Below are 17,773 nucleotides of genomic sequence, written 5' to 3'. Positions count from 1 at the left end.
GCACTGAATTCAAGAACACTAGCCTTGATACATATCTTGATACCTTGGGCATCACACATGAATTCTCAGCCCCGTACACGCCACAGCAGAATGGCGTCGTCGAACGCAAGAACAGAACACTCATTGAGATGGCCAGAACGATGCTAGATGAATACAAGACCCCAAGAAAATTCTGGCCTGAAGCCATTGATACTGCATGCCATACAATCAATCGTGTTTATCTTCACAAGCTTCTGAACAAGACATCTTATGAGCTCCTTACTGGCAAGAAGCCAAATGTCAGTTACTTCAGAGTATTTGGCGCAAGGTGCTGGATCAAGGACCCACATCACACCTCAAAGTTTGCACCAAAAGCACATGAGGGTTTTATGCTTGGATATGGAAAGGATTCGCACTCCTACAGAGTCTTCAATCTCTTTCATTACAAAGTGGTCGAAACAGTGGATGTGCGGTTCGATGAGACCAATGGTTCACAAAGAGAGCAACTGCCAAATACGCTAGATGAAGTTCCATCCAGTGAATCAATCAAACTAATGGGAACTGGAGAAATTATACCTTCTGAAGCTCGTCCTGAAGAAGAACTTATCATCTCAGCACCTGATCAACATGAAGACAATGCTCAGCCTAAAGACATTCCTTCTAACAACGACAATGATCAGCAAGAGCAAAGTCTTCGCCCTGTACATCCTCGCGTTGGCAATGAAGTGCAGATTGAAAGAATAATTGATAGCATCAATGCACCCGGTCCACTCACTCGTTCAAGGGCAACTCAGCTAGCAAATTTCTGTGGGCACTGTTGGAAATATACCCTAGAGGCAATAATAAATTAGTTATTATTATATTTCCTTGTTCATGATAATCGTTTATTATCCATGCTAGAATTGTATTGATAGGAAACTCAGATACATGTGTGGATACATAGACAACACCATGTCCCTAGTAAACCTCTAGTTGACTAGCTCGTTGATCAATAGATGGTTACAGTTTCCTGACCATGGACATTGGATGTCGTTGATAACGGGATCACATCATTAGGAGAATGATGTGATGGACAAGACCCAATCCTAAGCCTAGCACAAGATCATGTAGTTCGTATGCTAAAGCTTTTCTAATGTCAAGTATTATTTCCTTAGACCATGAGATTGTGCAACTCCCGGATACCGTAGGAGTGCTTTGGGTGTGCCAAACGTCACAACGTAACTGGGTGGCTATAAAGGTACACTACAGGTATCTCCGAAAGTGTCTGTTGGGTTGGCACGAATCGAGACTGGGATTTGTCACTCCATGTGACGGAGAGGTATCTCTGGGCCCACTCGGTAGGACATCATCATAATGTGCACAGTGTGATCAAGGAGTTGATCATGGGATGATGTGTTACGGAATGAGTAAAGAGACTTGCCGGTAACGAGATTGAACAAGGTATCGGGATACTGACGATCGAATCTCGGGCAAGTAACATACCGATAGACAAAGGGAATTGTATGCGAGATTGATTGAATCCTCGACATCGTGGTTCATCCGATGAGATCATCGAGGAGCATGTGGGAGCCAACATGGGTATCCAGATCCCGCTGTTGGTTATTGACCGGAGAGTCATCTCGGTCATGTCTGCATGTCTCCCGAACCCGTAGGGTCTACACACTTAAGGTTCGGTGACGCTAGGGTTATAGAGATATTAGTATGCGGTAACCCGAAAGTTGTTCGGAGTCTCGGATGAGATCCCGGACGTCACGAGGAGTTTCGAAATGGTCCGGAGGTAAAGAATTATATGTAGGAAGTGCTATTTCGGCCATCGGGACAAGTTTCGGGGTCACCGGTATTGTACCGGGACCACCGGAAGGGTCCCGGGGGTCCACCGGGTGGGGCCACCCACCCCGGGGGGCCACATGGGCTGTAGGGGTGTGCGCCTTGGCCTATATGGGCCAAGGGCACCAGCCCCAAGAGGCCCATGCGCCAAGAGATAAGGAAAGGAAGAGTCCTAAAGGGGGAAGGCACCTCCGAGGTGCCTTGGGGAGGAGGGACTCCTCCCTGGCCGCACCCTTCCTTGGAGGAAGGGCCAAGGCTACGCCCCCCTCTCCCTTGGCCCTATATATAGTGGGGGGAAGGGAGGGCAACCATACCTAAGCCCTGGCGCCTCCCTCTCCCTCCCATGACACATCTCCCTCCTCCCGCAGCGCTTGGCGAAGCCCTGTTGGAATCCTGCTACTTCCACCACCACGCCGTCGTGCTGCTGGATCTCCATCAACCTCTCCTCCCCCTTGCTGGATCAAGAAGGAGGAGACGTCGCTGCTCCATACGTGTGTTGAACGCGGAGGTGCCGTCCGTTCGGCGCTAGGATCATCGGTGATTTGGATCACGACGAGTACGACTCCATCAACCCCGTTCTCTTGAACGCTTCCGCGCGCGCGATCTACTAGGGTATGTAGATCCACTCCTCCCTCATTGCTAGATGACTCCATAGATTGATCTTGGTGACACGTAGGAAAATTTTGAATTATTGCTACGTTCCCCAACAGTGGCATCATGAGGTAGGTCTATGCGTAGTTTCTATGCACGAGTAGAACACAAAGTAGTTGTGGGCGTTGATTTTGTTCAATATGCTTACCGTTACTAGTCCAATCTTGATTCGGTGGCATTGTGGGATGAAGCGGCCCGGACCGACCTTACATGTACTCTTACGTGAGACTGGTTCCACCGACTGACATGCACTAGTTGCATAAGGTGGCTAGCGGGTGTCTGTCTCTCCCACTTTAGTCGGATCTGATTCGATGAAAAGGGTCCTTATGAAGCGTAAATAGCAATTGGCATATCACGTTGTGGTTTTTGCGTAGGTAAGAAACGTTCTTGCTAGAAACCCATAGCAGCCACGTAAAACATGCACAACAATTAGAGGACGTCTAACTTGTTTTTGCAGGGTATGCTATGTGATGTGATATGGCCAAAGGATGTGATGAATGATATATGTGATGTATGAGATGATCATGTTCTTGTAATAGGAATCACGACTTGCATGTCGATGAGTATGACAACCGACAGGAGCCATAGGAGTTGTCTTAATTTATTTATGACCTGCGTGTCAACATAAACGTCATGTAATTACTTTACTTTATTGCTAACCGTTAGCTGTAGAAGTAGAAGTAATAGTTGGCGAGACAACTTCATGAAGACACGATGATGGAGATCATGGTGTCATGCCGGTCACGATGATGATCATGGAGCCCCGAAGATGGAGATCAAAAGGAGCAATATGATATTGGCCATATCATGTCACTGTTTGATTGCATGTGATGTTTATCATGTTTATACATCTTATTTGCTTAGAACGACGGTAGTAAATAAGATGATCCCTCATTAAAATTTCAAGAAAGTGTTCCCCCTAACTGTGCACCGTTGTGAAAGTTTGTTGTTTCGAAGCACCACGTGATGATTGGGTGTATAGATTCTTACGTTCGAATACAACGGGTGTTGACGAGCCTAGCATGTACAGACATGGCCTCGGAACACATGCGAAACACTTAGGTTAACTTGACGAGCCTAGCATGTACAGACATGGCCTCGGAACACAAGAGACCGAAAGGTCGAGCATGAGTCGTATAGAAGATACGATCAACATGAAGATGTTCACCGATGTTGACTAGTCTGTCTCACATGATGATCGGACACGGCCTAGTTGAATCGGATCATGTAATCACTTAGATGACTGGAGGGATGTCTATCTGAGTGGGAGTTCGTAAGATGAACTTAATTATCCTGAACATAGTCAAAAGGTCTTCGCAAATTATGTCGTAGCTCGCGCTTCAGTTCTACTATTTAGATATGTTCCTAGAGAAAAATTAGTTGAAAGTTGATAGTAGCAATTATGCGGACTAGGTCCGTAAAGTGAGGATTGTCCTCATTGCTTCATAGAAGGCTTATGTCCTTAATGCACCGCTCAGTGTGCTGAACCTCGAACGTCGTCTGTGGATGTTGCGAACATCTGACATACACATTTTTATAACTACGTGATAGTTCAATTAAACGGTTTAGAGTTGAGGCACCGAAGACGTTTTGAAACGTCGCGAAACATATGAGATGTTTCGAGGGCTGAAATTGTGATTTCAGGCTCGTGCCCACGTCAAGAGGTATAAGACCTCCGACGATTTTCTTAGCCTGCAAACTAAGGGAGAAAAGCTCAATTGTTGAGCTTGTGCTCAGATTGTCTGAGTACAACAATCGCTTGAATCGAGTGGGAGTTGATCTTCCAGATGAAATAGTGATGGTTCTCCGAAGTCATTACCACCAAGCTGCTAGAGCTTCATGATGAACTATTATATATCAGGGACATATATGATGATCCTTGAGATATTCACGATGTTTGACACCACAAAAGTAGAAATCAAGAAGGAGCATCAATTGTTGATGGTTGGTGAAACCACTAGTTTCAAGATGGGCAAGGGCAAGAAGGGAAACTTCATGAAACGGCAAATCAGCTGCTGCTCTAGTGAAGAAACCCAAGGTTGAACCCAAACCCGAGACTAAGTGCTTCTGTAATAAGGGGAACAACCACTGGAGCAGAATTTCCCTAGATACTTGGTAGATGAGAAGGCTGGCAAGGTCGATAGAAGTATATTGGATATACATTGTGTTAATGTGTACTTTACTAGTACTCCTAGTAGCACCAGGGTATTAGATACTGGTTCGGTTGCTAAGTGTTAGTAACTCAAAATAAAAGGCTGCGGAGTAAACGGAGACTAGCTAAAGGTGAGCTGGCAATATGTGTTGGAAGTTTTTCCAAGCTTGATGTGATCAAGCATCGCACGCTCCCTCTACCATCGAGATTGGTGTTAAACCTAAATAATTGTTATTTGGTTTTTGCGTTGAGCATAGACATGATTGGATTATGTTTATCGCAATACGGTTATTCTTTAAGGAGAATAATGGTTACTCTTTTTATTTGAATAATACCTTCAATGGTCTTACACCTAAAATGAATGGTTCATTGAATCTCGATCATAGTGATACACATGTTCATGCCAAAAGATATAAGATAGTAATGATAGTACCACCTACTTGTGGCACTGCCACTTAAGTCATATCGGTATAAAACGCATGAAGAGACTCCATGTTTGGACTCACTCATTTTTGAAAAGTTTGAGACATGCGAACCATGTCTATTGGTGTATATGCATGAAGAAACTCCATGCAAATGGACTGTTTGGACTCACTTGATTTTGAATCACTTGAGACATGCAAATCATACCACATGGGCAAGATGACTGAAAGCCTCGTTTTCGGTAAAATGGAACTAGAAAGCAACTTGTTGGAAGTAATACATTTTGATGTGTGCAGTCCAATGAGTGCTGAGGCATGTAGTGGATATCGTTATGTTCTTACTTTACAGATGATTTGAGTAGATGTTGAGTATATTTACTTAATGAATCACGAGTCTGAATTATTGAAAGGTTCAAGTAATTTCAGGGTGAAGTTGAAAGATCGTCGTGACAAGAGGATAAAATATCTATGATATGATCATAGAGATGAATATCTGAATTACGAGTTTGGCACAGAATTAAGACATTGTGGAAATTCTTTCACAACTAATACAGCCTGGAACACCATAGTGTGATGGTGTGTCCGAACATCATAACTGCACCCTATTGTATATGATGCATACCATGATGTCTCTTATCGAATTACCACGATAGTTTATGGGTTAGGCATTAAAGACAACCACATTCACTTTAAATAGGGCACCACGTAATTCCGATGAGATGACACCGTATGAACTATGGTTTAGAGAAACCTAAGCTGTCATTTCTTAAAAGTTTGGGGCTGCGACGCTTATGTGAAAAGTTTCAGGCTGATAAGCTCGAACCCAAAGCGGATAAATGCATCTTCATAGGACACCCAAAACAGTTGGGTATACCTCCTGTCTCAGATTCGAAAGCAATAAGGGATTGTTTCTAGAATCGGGTCCTTTCTCGAGGAAAAGTTTCTCTCGAAAGAATTGAATGGGAGGATGGTGGAGACTTGATGAGGTTATTAAACCGTCTCTTCAACTAGTGTGTGACAGGGCACAGGGAGTTGTTCCTGTGGCACCTACACCAATTGAAGTGGAAGCTTATGATAGTGATCATGAAACTTCAGATCAAGTCACTACCAAACCTCGTGGGATGACAAGGATGCGTACTACTTCAGAGTGGTACGTAATCCTGTCTTGGAAGTCATGTTGCTAGACAACAATGAACCTACGAGCTATGGAGAAGCGATGGTGGGCCTGGATTCCGATAAATGGCTCGAGGCCATAAAATCCGAGAGAGGATCCATGTATGGAAACAAAGTGTAGACTTTGACAGAACAACTCGATGGTCGTGAGGCTGTTGAGTACAGATGGATTTTAAAAGGAAGACGAACAATGATGGTAAATGTCACCATTAAGAAAGCTCGACTTGTCGTTATGATGTTTTCCGACAAGTTCAAGGAGTTGACTACGATGAGACTTTCTCACTCATAGCGATGCTAAGAGTCTGTTGGAATTATATTAGCGATTACTGCATTATTTATGAAATCTTGCAGATAGGATGTCAAAACATTGTTTCCTCGATGTTTTTTTTGAGGAAAGGTTGTATGTGATACAAACCGGAAGGTTTTGTCAATCCTGAAAGATGCTAATAAGTATGCAAAGCTCTAGCAAACCTTCTAGGGACTGGAGTAAGCATCTTGGAGTTGGAATGTATGCTTTGATGATGATCAAAGATTTTGGGTTTATACAAAGTTTATGAGAAACTTGTATTTCCAAAGAAGTGAGTGGGAGCACTATAGAATTTCTGATGAGTATATGTTGTTGACATATTGTGGATCAGAAATGACGTAGAATTTCTGGAAAGCATATAGGGTCATTTGAAAGGTGTTTTTCAATGGAAAGCCTGGATTAAGCTACTTGAACATTGAGCATCAAGATCTATAAGGATAGATCAAAACGCTTAATGGTACTTTCAAATGAGCACATACCTTGACATGATCTTGAAGGTGTTCAAGATGGATCAGTCAAAGAAGGATTTCTTGCCTGAGTTATAAGGTATGAAGTTAAGACTTAAAGCTCGACCATGGCAGAAGAAAGAGAAAGGACGAATGTTGTCCCCTATGCTTTTGTCATAGGCTCTATACGGTATGCCATGCTAAGTACCGCACCTGAGTGTGCCTTGCCACATATCTGGTAAGAGGGTACAAAGGTAATCTAGGAGTAGATCACCAGATAGCGGTCTAAATTATCCTTAGAGGAATAAGGATATGTTTCTCGGTTATGGAGGTGATAAAGAGTTCGACGTAAAGAGTTACGTCGATGCAAGCTTCACACCTATCCGGATAGCTCTGAGTAGAGATGCCGGATATGTATAATGGAGCAACAATTTAGAATAGCTCCAAGTAAAACAGTTATTTGGAATAGCTCCAAATGTAGCGTAGTAGTAGCATCTACAAGATGACATAGAAATTTGCGAAGTACATACGGATCTGAAAGATTCAGACCCGTTGACTATAACATCTCTCACAAGCATAACATGATCAAACCCAGAACTCATCGAGTGTTAATCACATGGTAATGTGAACTAGATTATTGACTCTAGTAAACTGTTTGGGTGTTAGTCACATGGGGATGTGACCTTGAGTGTTAATCACATATCGATGTGAACTGGATTATTGACTCTAGTGCAAGTGGGAGACTGTTGGAAATATGCCCTAGAGGCAATAATAAATTAGTTATTATTATATTTCCTTGTTCATGATAATCGTTTATTATCCATGCTAGAATTGTATTGATAGGAAACTCAGATACATGTGTGGATACATAGACAACACCATGTCCCTAGTAAACCTCTAGTTGACTAGCTCGTTGATCAATAGATGGTTACGGTTTCCTGACCATGGACATTGGATGTCGTTGATAACGGGATCACATCATTAGGAGAATGATGTGATGGACAAGACCCAATCCTAAGCCTAGCACAAGATCATGTAGTTCGTATGCTAAAGCTTTTCTAATGTCAAGTATCATTTCCTTAGACCATGAGATTGTGCAACTCCCGGATACCGTAGGAGTGCTTTGGGTGTGCCAAACGTCACAACGTAACTGGGTGGCTATAAAGGTACACTATAGGTATCTCCGAAAGTGTCTGTTGGGTTGGCACGAATCGAGACTGGGATTTGTCACTCCGTGTGACGGAGAGGTATCTCTGGGCCCACTCGGTAGGACATCATCATAATGTGCACAGTGTGATCAAGGAGTTGATCACGGGATGATGTGTTATGGAACGAGTAAAGAGACTTGCCGGTAACGAGATTGAACAAGGTATCGGGATACTGACGATCGAATCTCGGGCAAGTAACATACCGATAGACAAAGGGAATTGTATGCGGGATTGATTGAATCCTCGACATCGTGGTTCATCAGATGAGATCATCGAGGAGCATGTGGGAGCCAACATGGGTATCCAGATCCCGCTGTTGGTTATTGACCGGAGAGTCATCTCGGTCATGTCTGCATGTCTCCCGAACCCGTAGGGTCTACACACTTAAGGTTCGGTGACGCTAGGGTTATAGAGATATTAGTATGAGGTAACCCGAAAGTTGTTCGGAGTCTCGGATGAGATCCCGGACGTCACGAGGAGTTTCGAAATGGTCCGGAGGTAAAGAATTATATGTAGGAAGTGCTATTTCGGCCATCGGGACAAGTTTCGGGGTCACCGGTATTGTACCGGGACCACCGGAAGGGTCCCGGGGGTCCACCGGGTGGGGCCACCCACCTCGGGGGGCCACATGGGCTGTAGGGGTGTGCGCCTTGGCCTATATGGGCCAAGGGCACCAGCCCCAAGAGGCCCATGCGCCAAGAGATAAGGAAAGGAAGAGTCCTAAAGGGGGAAGGCACCTCCGAGGTGCCTTGGGGAGGAGGGACTCCTCCCTGGCCGCACCCTTCCTTGGAGGAAGGGCCAAGGCTGCGTGTGACGCCCCCGATTCAATCGTACACTAATCATACACGCAAACGTGTACGATCAAGATCAGGGACTCACGGGAAGATATCAGAACACAACTCTACAAATAAAATAAGTCATACAAGCATCATATTACAAGCCAGGGGCCTCGAGGGCTCGAATACAAGAGCTCGATCATAGACGAGTCAGCGGAAGCAACAATATCTGAGTACAGACATAATTTAAACAAGTTGCCATAAGATGGCTAACACAAACTGGGATACAGATCGAAAGAGGCGCAGGCCTCCTGCCTAGGATCCTCCTAACTACTCCTGGTCGTCGCCACCGGGCATCACGTAGTAGTAGGCTCCTCCGGTGTAGTAGGAGTCGTCGTCGACGGTGACGTCTAGCTCCTGGGCTCCAACATCTGGTTGCGACAACCAGGTAGAAGGGATAGGGGGAAAGAGGGAGAAAGCAACCGTGAGTACTCATCCAAAGTACTCGCAAGCAAGGAGCTACACTACATATGCATGGGTATCAAATGGAATAAGAGTATCATATGTGGACTGAACTGCAGAATGCCAGAATAAGAGGGTGATAACTAGTCCTTTCGAAGTCTACGCTTCTGGCAGCCTCCGTCTTGCATCATGTAGAAGAGAGTAGACTGAAGTCCTCCAAGTAGCATCGCATAGCATAATCCTAACCGATGATCCTCCCCTCGTCGCCCTGTGAGAGAGCGATCACCGGTTGTATCTGGCACTTGGAAGGGTGTGTTTTATTAAGTATCCGGTTCTAGTTGTCATAAGGTCAAGGTACAACTCCAAGTCGTCCTGTTACCGAAGATCACGGCTATTCGAATAGATTAACTTCCCTGCAGGGGTGCACCACATACCCCAACACGCTCGATCCCATTTGGCCGGACACACTTTCCTGGGTCATGCCCGGCCTCGGAAGATCAACACGTCGCAGCCCCACCTAGGCACAACAGAGAGGTCAGCACGCCGGTCTAAACCTAAGCGCATAGGGGTCTGGGCCCATCGCCCTTAGCACACCTGCACGTTGCGTGGGCGGCCGGAAGCAGACCTAGCATAGTGGCGTTCCAGTCCAATCCGGCACGCGCCGCTCCGTTGCTGACGTCACAAAGGCTTCGGCTGATACCACGACGCCGGGATACCCATAACTACTCCCGCGTAGATGGTTAGTGCGTATAGACCAAATGGCCAGACTCAGATCAAATACCCAGATCTCGTTAAGCGTGTTAAGTATCCGCGAACGTCGACCAGGGCCAGGCCCACCTCTCTCCTAGGTGGTCGGAACCTGCCCTGTCGCTCCGCCTCAAAGATCCACTCGCGGGTGCTCCTCAAGCCGACCCGTCTTTAGTCACCACATGTATCATGTATAAAGTATATAGTATATACCCGTGATCAACTCCCGAGTGATCACGGCCCAATAGTATAGCACGGCAGACGGACAAGAATGTAGGGCCACAGATGGAAATACTAGCATCCTATACTAAGCAAGTAGGATTGCAGGTAAAGGTATCAACAGTAGTAGCAAGGACAGGCTATGCATCAGGATAGGATTAACGGGAAACAGTAACATGCTACACTACTCTAATGCAAGCAGTATAGAGAAGAGTAGGCGATATCTGGTGATCAAAGGGGGGCTTGCCTGGTTGCTCTGGCAAGAGAGAGGGATCGTCAACTCCGTAGTCGTACTGGGTAGCAGCGGCGTCGGCCTCGGAGTCTATCGAGAGAAGAGGGGGGGAAACAATAAATATTTAAGCAAACAGATGCATGGCGATGCATGACATGACAAGTAGCGGTGTTAGGGGTGCCCTATCGCGGTATGAGGTGATACCGGTGAAGGGGGGAAACATCCGGGAAAGTATCCCCGGTGTTTCGCGTTTTCGCACAGATGAAACAGAGGGGGAAAGTTGCGTGTTCGCTATGCTAGGGATGCGTGGCGGATAAACGGGCTGCGTATCCAAATTCGTCTCGTCGTTCTGAGCAACTTTCATGTACAAAGTTTTTCCATCCGAGCTACGGTTTATTTTATATTAATTTTAAAAGATTTAAATCAATTTTAGGATTTATTTAATTAATTTAATCAACATTATCCAGAATAGTGTCTGCTGACGTCATCATGACGTCAGCATGACGTCAGCAGTCAACAGGGTGTTGACTGGGTCAATCTGACGTGTGGGTCCCGCATGTCATACACTGTTTACTCTAATTAGGATCTAACTAATCTAATCACAATTTAATTAACTCACAATACTTAATTAGGTTAACTAAACAAGATTAATTAAGTTAATTAATTCACTAATTAATTAATTAATTATTAATTAATTTTTTAATTCCTTTTTTTTGCTCTCTCTTTTTTTAACGTTCTGGGGCCGGGCCCCACATGTCAGTGGCCCAAAGGGCCACAGCGATTCGGGCGCGCGGGTTACGGGCGCAGGCACCCAGCCCGATTGGCAAATGCCCAGATGGGCAGGGGGCGCCGGCCACGGGCACGGCAAGCCCGGCCGCCTGGGACGACAGCGGCAGCGGCGAGGCCACGTCGGGGTGGCGCCGGGGCAGGGAACGAAGGCGCGGCGCGGGCAAATGGCGGGACGGCGAGCGGCGGCGGACGCAACAGCGATCGGGGCGAGGGGAGCATCGCGAGCAAGGGGGCGGACACGCGCAAGCCGCGGACGGCGCGGGCGACCGGTGGGCGAGCACGGCGCACGCGGAGCTTCAGCACGGGGCAGCGGCGAGTGTGCACATGCATAGGGCACGGCCGGGCGTGAGGGGCGGGTCGAGCAGGCGGGTGCGGCCTTGCGTGCGCAGTCGACGCCGGCAGCGCACAGGGGCGGGGCTTGGCGGCGCGGTGGCTGGAACGGGCAACGGGGACGGGGAGAGAGGGGGGGGGTGCTCACGGAAGGTGCAGGGAACGGGGCAGCGGTCTCGAGCTCGAGGAGGAGGACGAGGAAGGGGGCGGCGTTCGGGTCGCCGGCGACGAGTGCGGCGGGGCGACGGGGTCGAGGGCGCGGCGCCGGAATGGCGGCCTCGGCTCGGGACGAGGAGGACGTGAGGAGGCGAGACGACGGCGTAGACGGGGCGCAGGGACGAGGCGGCGGGTTCGGGCGTGCCGGGGTCGGGGGCGACGGGATCGGGGCGTCGGTTGCCCCCGATCCAGATCCACGAGAGAGGGGGGGAACGAGAGGGAGACGTGGGGAGTGGGGGGGAAGTGGGGCGACGGGATGGGTTAGGGTTCCGGCGTGAGGGGGTTAAGGGAGTGGGGTGGGCCGGCCAGTTGGGCCTTTGCCCAGTTGGGCTGGTGGGTGGCCTGGCCGGCTGGGCCGTCTGGCCCAGTGGGGGGGTCCTTTTTTTCTGTTTTTTTTTGTTCTTTTTATTTATTTTCTTTTCTGTTTTATTTTGTTCCTCATTGTAATCTAGTCTTGTGAAGTACAAAAATGATCCCTAAATTGGTAATAGGAATTATACCACTGCCACAATTAACTTGGCACCTAAATATATTAGTTTGTAATTGTTTATCATTTTAAAACATTTAAATAATCATTTTTTTGCTACTGTTTTAGTTTATTTAGTGCATTTAAGTATTTTATTAAGAGATGATTTCTTCACCAGCATTTATTATGGATTATTAGACACATTAGGGACAATTTAGTTTTGACTTTTGAAAACTTTAATTGTTTTGACTTTAATTCAAATTTGAATTTGGTTCGGTTCCGAGCTAACACGAGATTATCAACAATAATCGAGGTGATGTGGCATCATTACCAGAGGGTTACTGTAGCTTGATTACCCGGGCGTCACAATTCTCCTCCACTACAAGAAATCTCGTCCCGAGATTTAGGAGCGGGAGTAAGGGGGAAGGGATTTGGTTACGAAATTCTAACGAATCTTTTCGGTCTTGGTTGCTCTTCTCGAAGTGGTCGATCCATTATATTGATGTCTTCATTTCTCTGCTTCAGGTCATTATGGTGAAGTCGTCCTTTTCTTCAGGCACTCCAACGTACTTACGAATAGGTAAGGGGCAGCTCAGTCACGACAGAATGTTTATGAGGGAAACCATCTGGGGTTAACCTATGAATGAGCATAAGATTATCTCTCGAGTTGACCATATAAAATACATCGAGAGTAAGGTACGAAGGTACCATAAGAGGTTCCAAGAGGATAGATTGTTGCTCGAAGTCTGAACCAGAGTGAGACAGGGTTTCAGAGCGGCGAGAGTAAGTATAGCGTCTGATACCAGAACAGATCACTAGGCAAGTGGCCCGTGAATTACTTATGACGCCTCGCATGAGGAATAACTTTGGAAACAGGGGGGGTACCGGAGAGTCAGGTTTCGATCCCGTGGAACTGTGGGTTATGGGCCCACCATGTGGTCAAAAGTAGGAAGGTCGGTGACATCTTGCACGATCGTGTAAGAAAGGCATGTCAGAGGATAGTCTGTCAGTTATGTCGGCAACAACATCGATACCAAGGGCGAGGGACGAAGAGAACCATTTTCCCGCTCGTTGAACGAGGCGGGCCAATAGGCAAGGTTCCCGTCCATCGGTGGCTACCGAAATGTCATCAACAACAGTAGCAGGGTCTTGCTGACAGAATTGTACACCGAGGTATACACATAAGCAGGAGAATATTACTGCTTAGATCATATAGATCACAAGAAAGGTTAAACCAAATAATGGAAAGGAAAATGTGTTTAAACACATATATCAGGGGTATATCCTCCCCAAGGACAAGCAGAGCATGACATGTGGGTCCCGCAGGATATAATAAAAACTCTTTAGGAAAGGGGAAAGAAATTTCATGACAATACCCATACAATGGTGTTTGGATAATTTGAGCAAGAAACATTTAGCATTGGCTTCAAATGTTCTTGTTGAAAATCGAAGTACCACAGACAGGCTTCGAGATAGCATTGACATGGTCATCAGGTAAGGATCAGGCTATGGATACACAAAGGATCCATCAGGAACAACTTATAGAATAAGTCTTACCATTTTCTCATGGAAGAAAGGATAACCTTACTAAAATGGAAACTATAACCACAAGTCCTCCAGCCAGGTGTGATGCGCATGACATCACCTTACCAATATATAAGGACCAGTGTTATAACTCTTAGAGATATGTCCCAACCATCATATCTGACCGGGATTCATATCTGATTGGTGTTAGGATATCTCAGACTCGGGGTGCCTGAGAAGAAGAGGTGCAACACAATTGACGAGATGACATTATATGACTCTTGGGAAATGAACTATGAAAGCGAGTCCCGATCAAGGGTTCATCATTAAGCCAAGGGGAGGATGAGGAAGTGGCTGATGGACTCCGCAATAATTCAACGAGGTATCCAAAAGGATGCATCTCCACAATTATGTGGATAGGGAGATAGCATTTGTCCGACCAAATAATATAATGAAGTATGCTCGAGGAAAAACATACACAATTAAACATTGGTTGAAAGGTGCGTCCGAATTATGGGTTGGGTTGCACGACCAATGTCAGAATGGTGATTCAATAATCAATAGTCTAAGAATGAACGGATATGGCAAGAAGTATCACTTGTACCAAGAATGCATGAGAGGTGGTGAAATTCCCACAACATTCTTGACATAAAAGGTGGTAATATCCAAGGTAAAGAAGAACAATGCTGGGTAGCAAGGAACTCAAGGTATAACACAAAACACGAACAAGTTTGTGTTGAACGGGAGGCAATCGAGTGGTCGATGATAACACAAATCATCGAGGGCAAGGATGGTATTTCTCATCGGGAATTCAATTGATATCCTTAAGGAGCTCGAAATGTTGATGATGATCACGACAAATCTTGTCGAGAGGCTCCATGAGGATGCAATCACTCGGCGATGACATCAAGCCAAGGGAATGGTGAAGCAAAAGGTTATTATAACCATAGATAAGATGCCATCTCAGAATTCAGAGTTGTCTCTCAAGACAAACAATATGATGGTGAAGGTTCGATGTAAGCTTAGAGCACTGTCGGGATTGTGTCCTTAGGATGAAGGACATAGGTAGAATGGTCAAGCAGTCAGCCTGACGATGATGATGTAGTCAATCAGCTGGGAATGACACTATCGAGTACAAACTTGTAAGCATTGAAGATTACTAAGAGTTGTTGAATCGCAGTGCAGACTCGATTCAGTTATCGATGTCTTTGAGTGTTAAATAACTCAGAGCCCACGAAAAATTGGAATCAATGAGAATGTAGCACTTGATGAAGAACTCATAAGAAGTTATGCAGTTCCATGATATTATTGAGATACCAGGGGGGTAATACTCGATGACAAGTCAAAGTAGAGGTTGGTCTGGGGTATTACTCCGCAGAAGACAAGTGCTTAAACTTGCACAGGAAATGGTATTTCAAGGAGAACATGGTCGGAACCACAATTGCAAAATGCCAGATCCCAGATATAAGATAAACTTATACCAAGGAGTATTTCATTGAAGAGAAGCTTTAATGATACGATCCACATCGTGTCCATGGGCATGAACACAAAGTTCAAGGTCGACTCCCACTTCTTTAATGCGTAACCTTTCATTTTACTTCTCGCTTTTGATGAAGCTGTAGTGTAGAAATTTTATCTAGCAAAATACCAGAAGAGTATGACTCGTGAAGACTTTCGAGTTCACACATAATAAGGAAGGCATAGGTTCAACCCATCGGGGTATCGGGGAAACATATTCCGCAAGCTTCAATAGTAAACATCACCAGCTCAAAAGTAGAGCATTGTTCAAAAGCAGACGATACAATTTACCAAAGGCATTATATACCCATGAAAGGCTCACAAGGTTATTTAATATGAAGGACACTGTCAGATAAAATCCAACAAAGGAACCGATGGTCCACAAGGGATCTGATGTCAACATCAGTACTCAACCAGAGGAAGAAAATGCAAGGAGATCTGATTATAGAAACAACTGACTAATTCAAAGTTCAAATGCAAAGGAATTATGAATTCCAAGACAAGGGATCAGAAGTAATGCTCTGATTAGGGATGGATAAGTTGAATAGACTTAGGGGTACAATCGACGACAACTTGATTTGTCGAGACCCAACTCATGTTCAAAATGATGTCTGAGCCGGAAAGATAATTTAGAAGGATCAACCGATGATTGCAGGCATTCGCACTCATGTTGAATCAATAGGATCAAAATGACGGTGTCTAAGGATACTAACGAATATTGCCAGACATATGGAAAGCATCCATCATGCAAGTCGACAAGTATTGCAGAGCAGTAAGCTACTAAGGATTTTTGGAGGATCGAATAGTATTTCGATGACCATTGTGAAACACATGAACAACTAGGGATGAGCAGATACTCGATAAGGGCAAGATATTATCCGCAGGGGTATTTAGGTGGCGAGGAACTGCAAGTCAGCAGGCACAAAATATTCTCGGAACAATACAGAGAATTTTCGATGTATCTTGTAATAACAAGATCAATGGGATTTGAAAGGGCAAATGGACGTAGTTATCCTTAATGATATAACAGTGGTAGTGGATTTACAAAGGCGATGGGCACAAAGTCTCGAAAGAGTAGCAGAGAGTAACTACGAAATCTTCTGGTGCAGCAGGCGATCATCTGGCCTGAATGGGGCTCTTCGGGAGGAAGTATTTTCGAGAACCTAAAGTTAGATTTTAGCATAATTCATTTAACCCGAGTAGAAGAGAGTTCAGAGTCCCAGAGTAAGGATCGAGGAGTAAAAGATCCTAATACCACCCAGATGGCGACGTGGGCCCGTAAGGCACACAGCCAAGTTAGTAAAAGTTTTTGCAATGTCTAGACTCGACTTCGGCCAAGGAGTGTGGAAAGGGGGTTCCTACAGGCAGTCGGCTCTGATACCAACTTGTGACGCCCCCGATTCAATCGTACACTAATCATACACGCAAACGTGTACGATCAAGATCAGGGACTCACGGGAAGATATCACAACACAACTCTACAAATAAAATAAGTCATACAAGCATCATATTACAAGCCAGGGGCCTCGAGGGCTCGAATACAAGAGCTCGATCATAGACGAGTCAGCGGAAGCAACAATATCTGAGTACAGACATAATTTAAACAAGTTGCCATAAGATGGCTAACACAAACTGGGATATAGATCGAAAGAGGCGCAGGCCTCCTGCCTGGGATCCTCCTAACTACTCCTGGTCGTCGCCACCGGGCATCACATAGTAGTAGGCTCCTCCGGTGTAGTAGGAGTCGTCGTCGACGGTGACGTCTAGCTCCTGGGCTCCAACATCTGGTTGCGACAACCAGGTAGAAGGGATAGGGGGGAAAGAGGGAGAAAGCAACCGTGAGTACTCATTCAAAGTACTCGCAAGCAAGGAGCTACACTACATATGCATGGGTATCAAATGGAATAAGAGTATCATATGTGGACCGAACTGCAGAATGCCAGAATAAGAGGGTGATAACTAGTCCTTTCGAAGTCTACGCTTCTGGCAGCCTCCGTCTTGCATCATGTAGAAGAGAGTAGACTGAAGTCCTCCAAGTAGCATCGCATAGCATAATCCTAACCGATGATCCTTCCCTCGTCGCCCTGTGAGAGAGCGATCACCGGTTGTATCTGGCACTTGGAAGGGTGTGTTTTATTAAGTATCCGGTTCTAGTTGTCATAAGGTCAAGGTACAACTCCAAGTCGTCCTGTTACCGAAGATCACGGCTATTCGAATAGGTTAACTTCCCTGCAGGGGTGCACCACATACCCCAACACGCTCGATCCCATTTGGCCGGACACACTTTCCTGGGTCATGCCCGGCCTCGGAAGATCAACATGTCGCAGCC

Source organism: Triticum urartu, chromosome 1A (genome assembly GCF_056163025.1).
Source record: "Triticum urartu cultivar PI428250 chromosome 1A, HENAU_Tu73, whole genome shotgun sequence".
Lineage (NCBI taxonomy): Eukaryota > Viridiplantae > Streptophyta > Magnoliopsida > Poales > Poaceae > Triticum > Triticum urartu.
Note: the sequence above shows the minus strand (reverse complement) of the source record.